This window comes from Lissotriton vulgaris, chromosome 7, assembly GCF_964263255.1.
Source record: "Lissotriton vulgaris chromosome 7, aLisVul1.2, whole genome shotgun sequence".
Classification (NCBI taxonomy): Eukaryota; Metazoa; Chordata; class Amphibia; order Caudata; family Salamandridae; genus Lissotriton; species Lissotriton vulgaris.
This window is the reverse complement of record NC_141695.1, coordinates 907582026-907594491: the sequence shown is the minus strand read 5'-3', so window position 1 is coordinate 907594491 and position 12466 is coordinate 907582026.

Below are 12466 nucleotides of genomic sequence, written 5' to 3'. Positions count from 1 at the left end.
ACTTAAGAATGCTGGACTCCAGGATGCGGTGGAGCAGGCTAGGAGAGAACTTTCGGGGAGGTCAACTGGGGAACTGGAGGAAGAGGTACATCAGCAGGAACTATTAAGGGCTAAGGAGGAGCTGAAAAGTTTTTTTCTGCTTGAGGAAATTGCTGGATGTAAAGCTGGTCGTCAAAATGATTATGAGGAAAGACAGCATATCGGGAGATTTTTAGCTTGGTCCACAAAAACACAACAGAGCAAACAGTCCATCCCAAAAATTAGAAATCCGAGTAATAGGTGCCTGGTGAATAATAAAGACGGAATTGCGGAAATTCTTATATCACATTTCAACAAGATATATGCGGAAGTCCAGACAGTTGACCCTCAAGCTCTTGCGGATCATTTTACGACAGTTCACCTGCCTAAAGTCAGAGAGGAGGACTGTATGCTTTTGAGTGAACCGATTACAATCACAGAACTTAGTGAAATCGTTAAAAGAATGGAAAAAGGGAAGGCGAGTGGCAATGATCGAATCCCTATTGAAAGATATAAACTGTTTTTAAATGAAATCACCCCTTTCTTGGTATCAATTTACAACCAAGTTTTGGCTGGAATGGGAGTTTTAGACAGATTCAAGGAATCAGTGATGATCTCAATTCTAAAGAAGGATAAGGACCCTAAAGATCCAAGTTCTTATCGCCCAATATGGCTACAAAATTTAAACTCTAAGCTTCACATGTAAATCTGGGCAAATAGAATTACTGGCTGCGCGCATTAATTGGTAAGTGTGGATCAAACAGGGTTTTTGCCTGGGAGATATATGGCTGCGAATACTTCTTATCTAATTCAAGCCATTGACTATTTTTCTGCTACACAGGAGGGTGCGGCCATTTTAATGATGGACGCAGAAAAAGAATTTAACCTGGTGGACTGGCAGGCCCTCTCCTTTATTTTGGGAGAGTTTGGCTTTCCACGCCATCTGCTCGAGATGCTGGAGAGAATCTATAGGGGAGCCATCGCAAAAATCATTATAACTTTAAGAAGAAGCAGGAGATGTAGTAATAAGAAGAGGTACTAGGCAGGGATGCCCCCTCTCCCCCTTCTGTTCTCACTCTTTATTGAGCCATTAGCGATAAAAATCCGTTCTAACATACTAATCCAAGCCTCCCTATTAGAAATGGCCAAAATAAAGCTCTTTGCTGATGATCTGATCCTGTACCTGAATCCATATAAATCAAATATTCAGAGAGCATTGGGAGAAATCCAGGCATTTACAGAATTGCTGGGTTACAGGGTCAATTAATCTAAAACTGAGCTTTTTTTATTTAATGCACCAGAAATAGAGCTGCTGGAAGGGCTGAAATGTTTACCTCTTAAACCCATTAGATATCTGGGCCTGTATGTGACAGTAGACTTCCTTCAACTTTTTCACCTAAATTATGGTAGAACACTTGACAAAATAAAAAGTCTGTTAGAAAGATGGGCATTATTGCCCTTGTCAATAATAGGTTGAGTCTCCTTGATAAAAATGTTGATTCTTCCTTTGTTATTTTTATTTTTAAACCTTCATGTAAAGATTCCAATCTTGTATTTTAATGAAGTCAATAAGGTGCTTCGGTAGTTTATTTGGGCTAAGAAAAAATCTTGAATGAATCTATTTTACAATTGGATGTAGATCAAGGAGGTCTTGCAGTACCCGAGTTAGCTACTTATTGCCAAGCTTCATTACTTAGCTTAACAACTCAGCTTCTGTCCTCTTTTTCAAAGTTTGATAATTTTTTATTTAATCATAGGCTAAGGGAGAATGCTATTAAGTTACCAGCATTCGTGCGCACTGCGAAGTTGCCAAAAAAACAAGATTTAAGGTGGTAAATATAATACTAAGCCACATTCAGCGATTCAACAAAAAATATAATATTCCATCATGCCATGCATATTCCTCTCTATACTACTGTGAGGTATGGGATCTCAAACTCCCACAAAAGGGGGTACTAATCAGATGACGTGGGAGGCTTTTGTGACACAATTTGAAATGCAGAGCTGTGACCTCTGGCTAAGTTTTAGGCAGATTTCATGCTTTCTCCGGACCAACTTCAGAGGAATTAGTGAGAGTACTAGAGTAATTTTAAAAGCTGCCTTTGAGTCAAACTTATCGGGCATTGGCAGTGAACTGGTATAAGATATTACGCAAGGAGAAGAACAAGAACCTCATTGAATTAATGCTCCCAAAAACTGCTCAGGAAACTAACTGCAGGTTTAGTAGACAGGAATGGCTACGAGTCTGTGAGCTTGGCCACAGGGCACTGAGAGTGGCCAATTTTCAAAGAATATCCTTCCGTTCTAGATGTGTGGCCTATTACACTCCCTCCAGGCTCCATAAATGGTTCCCCACACTATTGAATGATTGTTTCAGATGCAATCTGCCAGAGGCAGGGGACTGGACACATATATTTTTCACTTGTCTGAGATTACAATACTTTTGGGATGAGGTTTTTAGGTTTATCAGTAAATGTGTTTCATTAGATATCCTTCCATGTGCATCAGTGGTGCTAATCGGCTTTTCCTATGTAATTGATCAGCTCTCACTATATGATCAATGTTTTGTTTCCCTAGCAATAGCAGTAGCCAGATCTTTAGTGCTACAAAATTGGAGATCTCAGAAATTACCTACAATCGTCCTGTGGCTACACAAGATGGAGAGGACTTACAAATTTGAGGAGGCCTATGCGAAGAGGATAGGGGCGGTGCAGAGATTTTGGAAGACATGGAAGGGATATGTTGCAATCAGACACATAAATGATACTATGTGACTTATCTATGGGGAATTTTCAGGCAAAGATTGTAATCATATAAGTTATTAAGCTAGGGGTTATATGCTATCACAGATTTCATGTTTAGAATGCTGGTTTTGTATATCATGTAAAATGGGGCATGAAATTACGTCTTCTTTTACTGTATATTTTAAATGGTTGACTCAATATGCAATAGGTTTTATCCTCTTTGCCTCTTAGTATTTTTTGAGTATCATATTTATCATGTACCAATGGATTGTGAAATGTGTTAAACTTATTGTCTATTTATTATATGTGATTAGAGAGTCTGCAAATGTATCTGTACTATGTTGTTTTCTATGCTCAATAAAAAAAAGGAAAAAAAAAAGAAATTGTAACACCCGACAGGACCACTTGTAGTTTATATTCAAGAGCAGTGTCAGCACTCATGCAGTTTAATTACCTTTATGTGATCACGATCAAGGTAGTTGCTCCCAAAGTAATTGTGATAGACTTTTGGCTTAGGTCTTCTTTATCTGTGGTGCAACCATAGTTCCACTCCATAAGTGAAACAAGCTTTAGCACAGCCAATAGGTCGCGCCGTTGGGACCTTATAAGTTTTTAGCCATGCAGCACATTATCGGACAAAACGGAAGTCCTCATTTTAGGATCATCCCCCTCCGCTTGGGATGACTCATGGTGGCCACCGGCCCTGGGAAACGCACCCAAACCAACGGACCACGCACGTAACCTGGGCTTCATCCTGGACTCCACCCTCTCGATGACCAGACAAGTCAACGCCGTCTCATCATCATGCTTCAACATCTTACGTATGCTCAAAAAAATCTTCAGTTGGATCCCCACCGAAACAAGAAAGACGGTCACCCATGCACTAGTCACAAGCCGACTGGACTACGGAAACACCCTTTACGCCAGAACCACAGACAAACTACCGAAAAAACTCCAACGCATCCAGAATGCCTCAGACAGACTCATCCTAGACATCCCCCGCCAAGCTCAAATTTCCGGTCACCTGAAAGACGTCCACTGGCTCCCCATCAACAAGAGAATAACGTTCCGTCTCCTCACCCACGCACACAAAGCCCTTTACGACCTAGGACCCGAATACCTCAACACGCGCCTGACCTTTTACATCCCCACCCGCCAACTACGATCGTCCAATCAAGCCCTCGACGCGATTCCACACACCCAAAGATCCACCATGGGGGGGAAGATCCTTCTCCTACTTAGCGGCCAAAACCTGGAATTCTCTCCCGACCCACCTCCGCCTTACACAGAACCACCTCCTTTAGAAAACAACTAAAAACCTGGATATTCGATAAGTAACGTACCTCCCCCTCCCTCAAGCGCCTTGAGACCCTCTGGGTGAGTAGTGCGCTATACAAATCTTTAACTTGAACTTGAACTTATCATATGCCCTGGAGAATTCCAATAGAAGCCCATGTTCACACAAGAACATGGACTTCTATTGGAATTCTCAAGGGCATATTTTTAAGCCCGTTATCGCCGCTTTAGCATCAGTTTTCTGCAGCTAAACCGGTGATTATTTTAAAGCCGTTCTTGATAATATGCCCCAAGGATTCAGGAATTGTACCCAGTTCTCCAGTTAGCAGCTCTGACTGTAATGCCACATCCTGGGTGGAAAAAAAAGCATTCCAATTTGGTCTGGGTGGGTTCAGACGGCACACATTCCTACCTCTGCACAGATTACACCTGGGGGTGCAGTCGGACACCTTTTAAACATGGGAATGCTGATCTTTAGGTAGTGCAAGTCTCAATGGGTCTTTTAGCTTTCATAACACACAAAGAAGACTTCAAACTCAATCAGGCACATCGCAATATGAATATTTAACTATTGTCAGGTAAAAACAAATACTTATACAGTAAGCCCTGGTTAAACCTTAACATTTAATGTTGACAACTACGCAGCATCAAATCACTTAACAGAGCAAAAGCAATTCAGAGTTAAGGTTCAAATGCAGACTGGCACCTACAAGCAACTCAATGCTTCTACCATGCGCAAAGCCCCATCTTCTGTGCAAGTCATAAAATAACCCACTTTTCTAAAAGTGGGAAAATATAGGCATGCTTAATCTCATGACTGTCAATTCAAGCACAGTGCACCCACACACATAAAATGCACACCTGCCAGCCACAACTTTAATACCTGTATGCACATAATATTTTAGACAGAATTACTTAAGCAAACTAGCGACGTTTGTTAAACACCACGTTCAAAATACATATTAATTGGCTCCAAACAAAGTTTGACATGCCTACAGGACAAGCCATACTCACAGTCACTCTCAAGAAACCGAAGTAGAGAGAACGGAGGAAACGTGTGTTTGGCTGCCTTTACATAAACGCAGAGACAAATTGCGCATACGTAGATCTTCAATCTGGAACGGTAGTTGCAGCGCCAGATGGGTGATGCCATCAACGAGGGAGGGAAATCAGCGGTGAGCTCAACCGTTGGGTAAGTTTGACCCCCAATTCTCTCATAGCAGCAGAACGTCAAACCAATGTGAAGACTATCAGGAAAAGGAGGCGTTTTGTGGCAAACTGAGAGCAGGGCTTGAAATGCGACAGAGGCAGAAGCAGGGGAAAAGCCCAGGACAAAATAGTCTTTTCCTGGTGAAAGATGGCCCCTGGGAGTCAAATTAACAAATCTCTCACAGGTCCAAGCAAACACTGTCAAAGCCAGAAAGCTGCACCTGGTATTCATCAAAAATGGATTGAAAAATAAATTGCTATAGTTTGAAAGCAAAAATACACTACTTGGCAAGGAGGGCAGTGGGAGTGGGAGAGGGTAGAAGAAATAGTACCTGCATCACAGTGGATGGGCACTAATCCCGTAGAATTATTCAGTGCTTGGCCAGGGCTCCTCAGCTAGGAACTTACGTGACATATCAGGTGCACGACCCAATTAAGAGGCAGCAAAGAGTGACACTGGAGTTAACCTATGATAATCAGCTGGGGGGATCAAAGTGATTCACTGAATTCAGCATGGCTTGAAGACAGCGCAGGTATTGCCTAGGCTCAACCTAAAAAAATGGTAGATATGTGTCAGTCTAAAATTTTGCTCAGTAGTTTCACCCAGCTTTATCTGGGATCTACCACCATGTACTAGGCAAGGAATGTGCTAATGTGCTCTTCTTAGTTTGGGTCAGGGTTTGAATCTGAGTTCCTCAATGAGGAAGATGATCCATTAATGGACTGAGCTTAACCCCTTAGGTGCTGCGCACGTTTGGCGGCCGACGGCACCACTACCTCCGTAGTGCTGCCGTCGGCCGTTGAACGTTCGAACCTCCCCTGCGCAATGGAACGTCCAGCACTGGAGCTGGACGTTCCATAGCAGCTATGAGGTTAAGTCCCCTCATCAATGACAACAACAAGCTAAATGGGCAGATGCATTTTTCTGATGATTGTCAACCAGCATGAAATGAATGTATGAAGATTTCCAGTGTTTACAGAGCAATGGTGGAACTGAAAAAAATACTGAAAAATTGTTTTTTACTACTTAGCTGTTTAAAGGAATATTTAAAACGTTTATAGTACAGGGCAGTTCAGCAAGTCACCTTGCCACACTGCCTTGAGTCACAGGGAAAGGGCAGGTATGTTCCATATTTATTCAATAGGATGCGTTCCCCTCCTTCCCCCCTGTGCTGGTGCCATTGTGCAGCCCAGCACCAATGCAGGCACTCTTGCCTCATAGTGCAAGGGTGCCTGTGTTGTAGTCAGGATTGTTTTTGTGGAGTGATGGGTAACCTTCCTTTTTTTTTTCCCTCATCTCACCTTCAAGCATTGTGCAAAATGTTATGGCCGTAATTCTGGACCTGAGCTCCCTCCGGCCAGTTGCTGATGTTTTGGTCCCCTGACCAACTCTTTCGTATTAGAGTTTTTAAGGTGTAATCATAGGACTGATGGCCTTAAGATTTTCAGTGTCTATACCGTCTCAGATCTCTACCTATTATGAGGAGTGGTTGCCATATACTGTTTTGAGCCTTATCTTCATTACCCATATCAAGGTGAGCCATCGCAAATGCAGAATTTAGCCAATCTTCCAACCTTGGGGGATTTGGGTCTTTCCATTTCAAGCAGATTTCCCTGCGCGCTAATAGAATCAAGCACAGTAGTAGTCCTTGGTCCTTTGCTGCTAAAGCCTTTGTTGTTTTTCGGTCATCGGCAAAGAAAACCAAAGTCTCATTAACTGCGATGTTAGTTGCAAAAATCCTGCGCAGATAGCCACCGACCTCTTCCCAAAATGCTGCCAACTTTGCACATTCAAAAAAGACGTGGATGTCATTTGCCCTAGGGGTCAAGCACCTATGGCATTTCGGTTTAGGGGTTGATGCAAATTTTGCAATTTTTGCTGGGGTGTAGTAGATGCGGTAACCTTCCTGCGTAGAACAATCCTTAAAGACTGTGCAGCACACATAGAAAGAGGAAATATGGGAAGATTTAAAGATAGTTGTCCTCGTTATGCCTCCCCTGGGAAGACATAAGATTCTGGGGCAATCCTTGATTTACAAGTTCTTGTAAATCTGGGAGTGTGTCAAAAACCATGGGAGTTGTGTAGGAACCCCCAAGCAATACCCATGGAATGCCTTCCTTGAGCAGAATAATGCAATGCAGTAATTTGCTCTGTGTTGCGTTACTCCAGATTTCTGCAGCCACTCAGAGCCACACAAAGTGTCTTTGGAAGCTTCAAGAATCTGACTTAAGGTTTGCATTGCTCTAGCACCACGTTGCCTGGTTCAAGAGCGTAGCAAACCACCTTGTAAATATGCCCGTAGAGTCTAAGTGGTGACCCACTCTTCAGTTCTGCAAGCATAGGTTGTGCCATTTTGAGGAAAGTGTGCTGGGCAAGAACCAATGGACTTTTGGGGGAATAATAAACTACAGAACATAGGAAGGGCCTGGATAGTCTGGACAAACCTTTATGAGCAGAAATTCAAAAGATTCTAAAAGTCAAAGTTTGGATAGGTTGCTGGATATGAGCAAGTGATGGCTACTCCACAGCTTCTGTGTTTTTGGTTTGAATGATGTAGTTTATAAGGAGAATATCAGCATATGCACATGTTCTTCTGCATGTTTAGGTGCACCTAAGCTTGATATTGTGTTGCATCACTATACATGTCCTTTCTGTCAGTGTACAAATGCTTGCATGTGTAAATGTGAGTGTGCAATTGCCGTGTGTGGGTATGGGCGTGCATCACATCTGTTTTTGTACCCTCCTGTCCCTATCTGGATGATTTGTAGGTGTCCCAGTGTCACTCTTTCGTCTTCCTGCGGTTTATATTCGGCACCTAATTTTCCTCCCTTGAACACAACTTCTCTTTCGCTCTGTCTCACCCTTTTTTCATCTCCAAAGTTGAAAATCATCTCTGGACCTTGCTGTCAGTGCAGTCCTTGGAAGGACCCGATCGAAAGCCTTTTCTCCGTTTTAATTGAGTTCACACATCAGTAGACAGCAAAAGGTGCCTAATGCTGAAGAACAAAACCTACACACACTAAAATAAGGACTTCCCGACATGTGCGCCAAGTACTGGCAAAAGGCTAAATCCTTGCACCAACATACAGTCAGACACAGCACAATGCCTTCAGCCGTGCATAGCGAGATTACACAGAGCGACGGGAACTGGTGCGTCACACACATGTTGTCACAGAGTGGCACAAAGCAGCTTAATCCTGCACCACCGGAAAGCACGATGGTGGATGAGAACTCGCCAGGCTTCGCAGGGCACTAATTCCCTCATTAAGAAGCACGTCAGGACTGGCATTCAGAATGTCAATCTGCCTGAAGGAATAAGGGGCCTGATGTATGAAAAGTGTAATTAGCGAATCTTAAATTCCCCAAAAATAACTAATAGCAAATTAGGAGCAGCTAATTCCTTACGCATTTTCCTGTAGGTAAATTTTGATTCATGAGCATTTGCTATTTCAAAATACTGAATCGTAATTTACAAATCGACATGGTTTGCTAATTAAGGGTGTCGCACCTGCAGCAAGTAATGACCTCACACATTCCAGGAAGTACATTTACTTTCTCTTTTCCATTGCCCGGTTACTCACCAGTAATATCCATTACTCCGATTCCTGGTCGCCCCGTCCCATTCCTGACAAGTGAGCAGCTAGTGTGCTCTACAGAAACCCCTACCTAGCTGAACTGTTTGCACTTCCCCCTAGGATGACGTCACCATCATGTGACTATAAAGGGGGGAAGTGCATTAACAAACATCCTGAGAATACCAAAGAACCCAGAACGAAAAACAGACAATCACCCAAAGAAAACCCAAACCAGGGAGGGAGGGAAGGGCTCAGGAATGGGACGGGGAGACCAGGACTCGGAGTAATGGATATTACCTGTGAGTAACCGGCATTACCTTCTCGTCCTGTCTCCCCGTCCCATTCCTGACAAGGGAGCCCCTACCCAAGCACACGGCGATTGTAAGAAAAAAACAGACCAAACAGTTTGAGAAAAAACAGGTCCAGTTTTAATCAACAGAAAAGAGTACAGATCACAAATCAGGTACCGCAGTAAGGACACTAGCCCCAAAAGCAGCAGAGGCCGCCATCCCCAAGTGCGCTGGGGATGCCCAGTGCGCTGGGGATGCCCAGACGTGGGTCCCAGGCACTCCACACCACTGGAGTCAAGCTAGCCGGGCTGATGAGAGGCGTTACCTCGAAACCGGTCCGGTCCTCGGATGCTTGATTCCGTTCTGGGAAGGACATGGCTTTTGTAGTTCAGACTGGACTGTTCCCATGGGGCACAGGGTCAGAGCTGATTTGCATATCGCCATTGTCTAACCCAGGGTGGTGTGGAGTGCAAAAAAATGATGGATTTGGGCCCAGATCTTTGGACTGGGTTGAGTGTGTGACATTGATCCACATTCGGTCCATCACCTGTTGTGTTTGCATATTCCGCCCTAAGTGCGCTGGGGATGCCCAGACGTGGGTCCCAGGCACTCCACACCACTGGAGTCAAGCTAGCCGGGCTGATGAGAGGTGTTACCTCGAAACCGGTCCGGTCCTCGGATGCTTTATTCCGTTCTGGGAAGGACATGGCTTTTGTAGTTCGGACTGGACTGTTCCCATGGGGCACAGGGTCAGAGCTGATTTGCATATCGCCATTGTCTAACCCAGGGTGGTGTGGAGTGCAAAAAAACGATGGAATTGGGCCCAGATCTTTGGACTGGGTTGAGTGTGTGACATTGATCCACATTCGGTCCATCACCTGTTGTGTTTGCATATTCCGCCCTAAGTGCGCTGGGGATGCCCAGACGTGGGTCCCAGGCACTCCACACCACTGGAGTCAAGCTAGCTGGGCTGATGAGAGGTGTTACCTCGAAACCGGTCCGGTCCTCGGATGCTTGATTCCGTTCTGGGAAGGACATGGCTTTTGTAGTTTGGACTGGACTGTTCCCATGGGGCACAGGGTCAGAGCTGATTTGCATATCGCCATTGTCTAGCCCAGGGTGGTGTGGAGTGCAAAAAAACGATGGATTTGGGCCCAGATCTTTGGACTGGGTTGAGTGTGTGACATTGATCCACATTCGGTCCATCACCTGTTGTGTTTGCCATCCCCAACTGAAGCCGATAATGGGCAACAAATGTATGGGGAGAAGCCCACGTGGCAGCATTGCAAATGTCCCTCAACGAGGCCCCCTTGAACATGGCCCAGGAGGAAGACATGCTCCGAGTCGACCGACCCTGAACAGAAGAAGGCAGAGGACAGTGGGCAGAATCGTAAGCAGAAAAAACAGCGCCCCTGACCCAACGAGACAAGGTGGACAAAGAAGGCCGAAGCCCCAGCCCCGAGAGGCCATAGGTGACAAATAGGGAATCAACTTTACGGAAACCAGCCGTACGCTCCAAGTTGATGCGGAGAGCCCTCAGCACATCCAACGAATGGAGGAGCACCTCCTCAGGAGAGGCAGGAGCCGGAAAAAACACCGGGAAAACAATATCCTCCTGACAGGGAAAAGAAGACACCACCTTAGGAAGAAAGAACTGACTCGGACGGAGAAGGACCTTATCATCGCAAAAGCGCAAAAGGGGGGGAAGCCATCAGCGCCCCAATCTCACCAACCCTCCGCCCAGAAGTAATGGCCACCAGGAAAATAACCTTAGCAGAAAAGAATTTCAGGGCCACGGAGTCCAAAGGCTCGAAAGGAGGACCCGTCAAAGCCCGGAGAACCAAGGGAAGATCCCAAGGAGGCACAGGAGAACAAGAGACAGGACGCTGAAGCAAGAAACTCCGCAAAAGGCGAGCCACCAACGGGGAGACAGAGGAAACAGAGAAACCCCGGAAAGCAAGAATGGCAGCCCACTGGGCCTGCAGGGAAGAAACCGCAAGCCCCAAGATGAAACCATCCTGCAAGAAGTCCAAAACGTTCACGGCCTCACAGGAGGCAGAAGAGATACCCCTCACAAGACACCAGGAGGAGAAATTCTTCCAGTGACGGTCATACGACTTCAAGGTGGAAGGAAGCCGAGAAAGGTGGAGACATCGGGCAACCTCAACCGAGCAACCCAGACCCAGCAAACTCAACCTCTCAAGTGCCAAACCCCCAGCCGGAGGCGACACAGGGAGGCAACCCCGAGAAGAGGAGCCCGCAGCGGGGAGGGAGACAGGGGAACCCTCCAATGAGGGCAAACAGAAAAGGTCAGCAGAAGGGGGAACCAAGACTGCCGATACCATTCCGGAACCACCAGGAGAACCTCCGCCCGATCGAATTGAATCTTCCGGAGGCCCCTCGGAATTAAGGCAAACGGAGGAAAGGCAAACAGCAGACCCCTCGACCAAGGAATCGAGAAAGCATCGGTAGCCCACGCCAACGGAGAGGGAACTATGCTGCAAAACCGAGGAAGAAGGGCGGACTCCTCCGAGGCAAAAAGATCCAGCCAAGGAAGGTGGAACCGAAGGACAATGTTATGTTATGTTATGTTAATTTCGATTTATATAGTGCCAAATCACCGACAGGTCTCTTAGCGCTTGCTTTGGGAACCCGTCCTAGCTTTCCCTGCGAGATAACCCCTACTGGGCACCCCCAAGGTGAAGACCAGGCATCCCATCGCGGTGGGCCGTAGTGGAGATTAAGCAAGCTATTGCCCAGAGTTGCAGAGTGTGAACCCATGATTTGAGTAGGCACCGAGGTGAGAATTATCGAGTTCGTGGACATTTTTGAGCTCAAGACCCTGCTGCGTCGGGAATTGAACCTTGGTCCCGGGTCTGACCTCTGCATCAGGGTCTGCCTCCTCTAAGCAGTGAGCCACACTTCTCCTAAATCAGATCGAACAGATCTGGGGACAGACAGAAGGACACTGAGGAGGGGAACACCCTGCTCAAAGAATCCGCAGGCCCATTCTCCTTCCCCGGAAGATAGACCGCCGTCAGAGACAAGAGACTCGACTTGGCCCAAAGGCCGATCTCCCGGGACAGGAGAAACAGAGCACGACACATGCCCCCCTGGTGATTCACATAAGAACGAACCACCTGATTGTCCATCTGCACAGAGACCGCCCGACCCCGAAGGAGAGGAGCGAACCAAAGAAGAGCCAACCAAACCGCCCTCAACTCCTTCCAGTTCGAGGACTGGAGGGATTTGAAACTGGACCACCGACCCTAAGCCTTGGATGCACCCAGAACGGCACCCCACCCCAAAGCACTGGCATCCGTGGACAACACG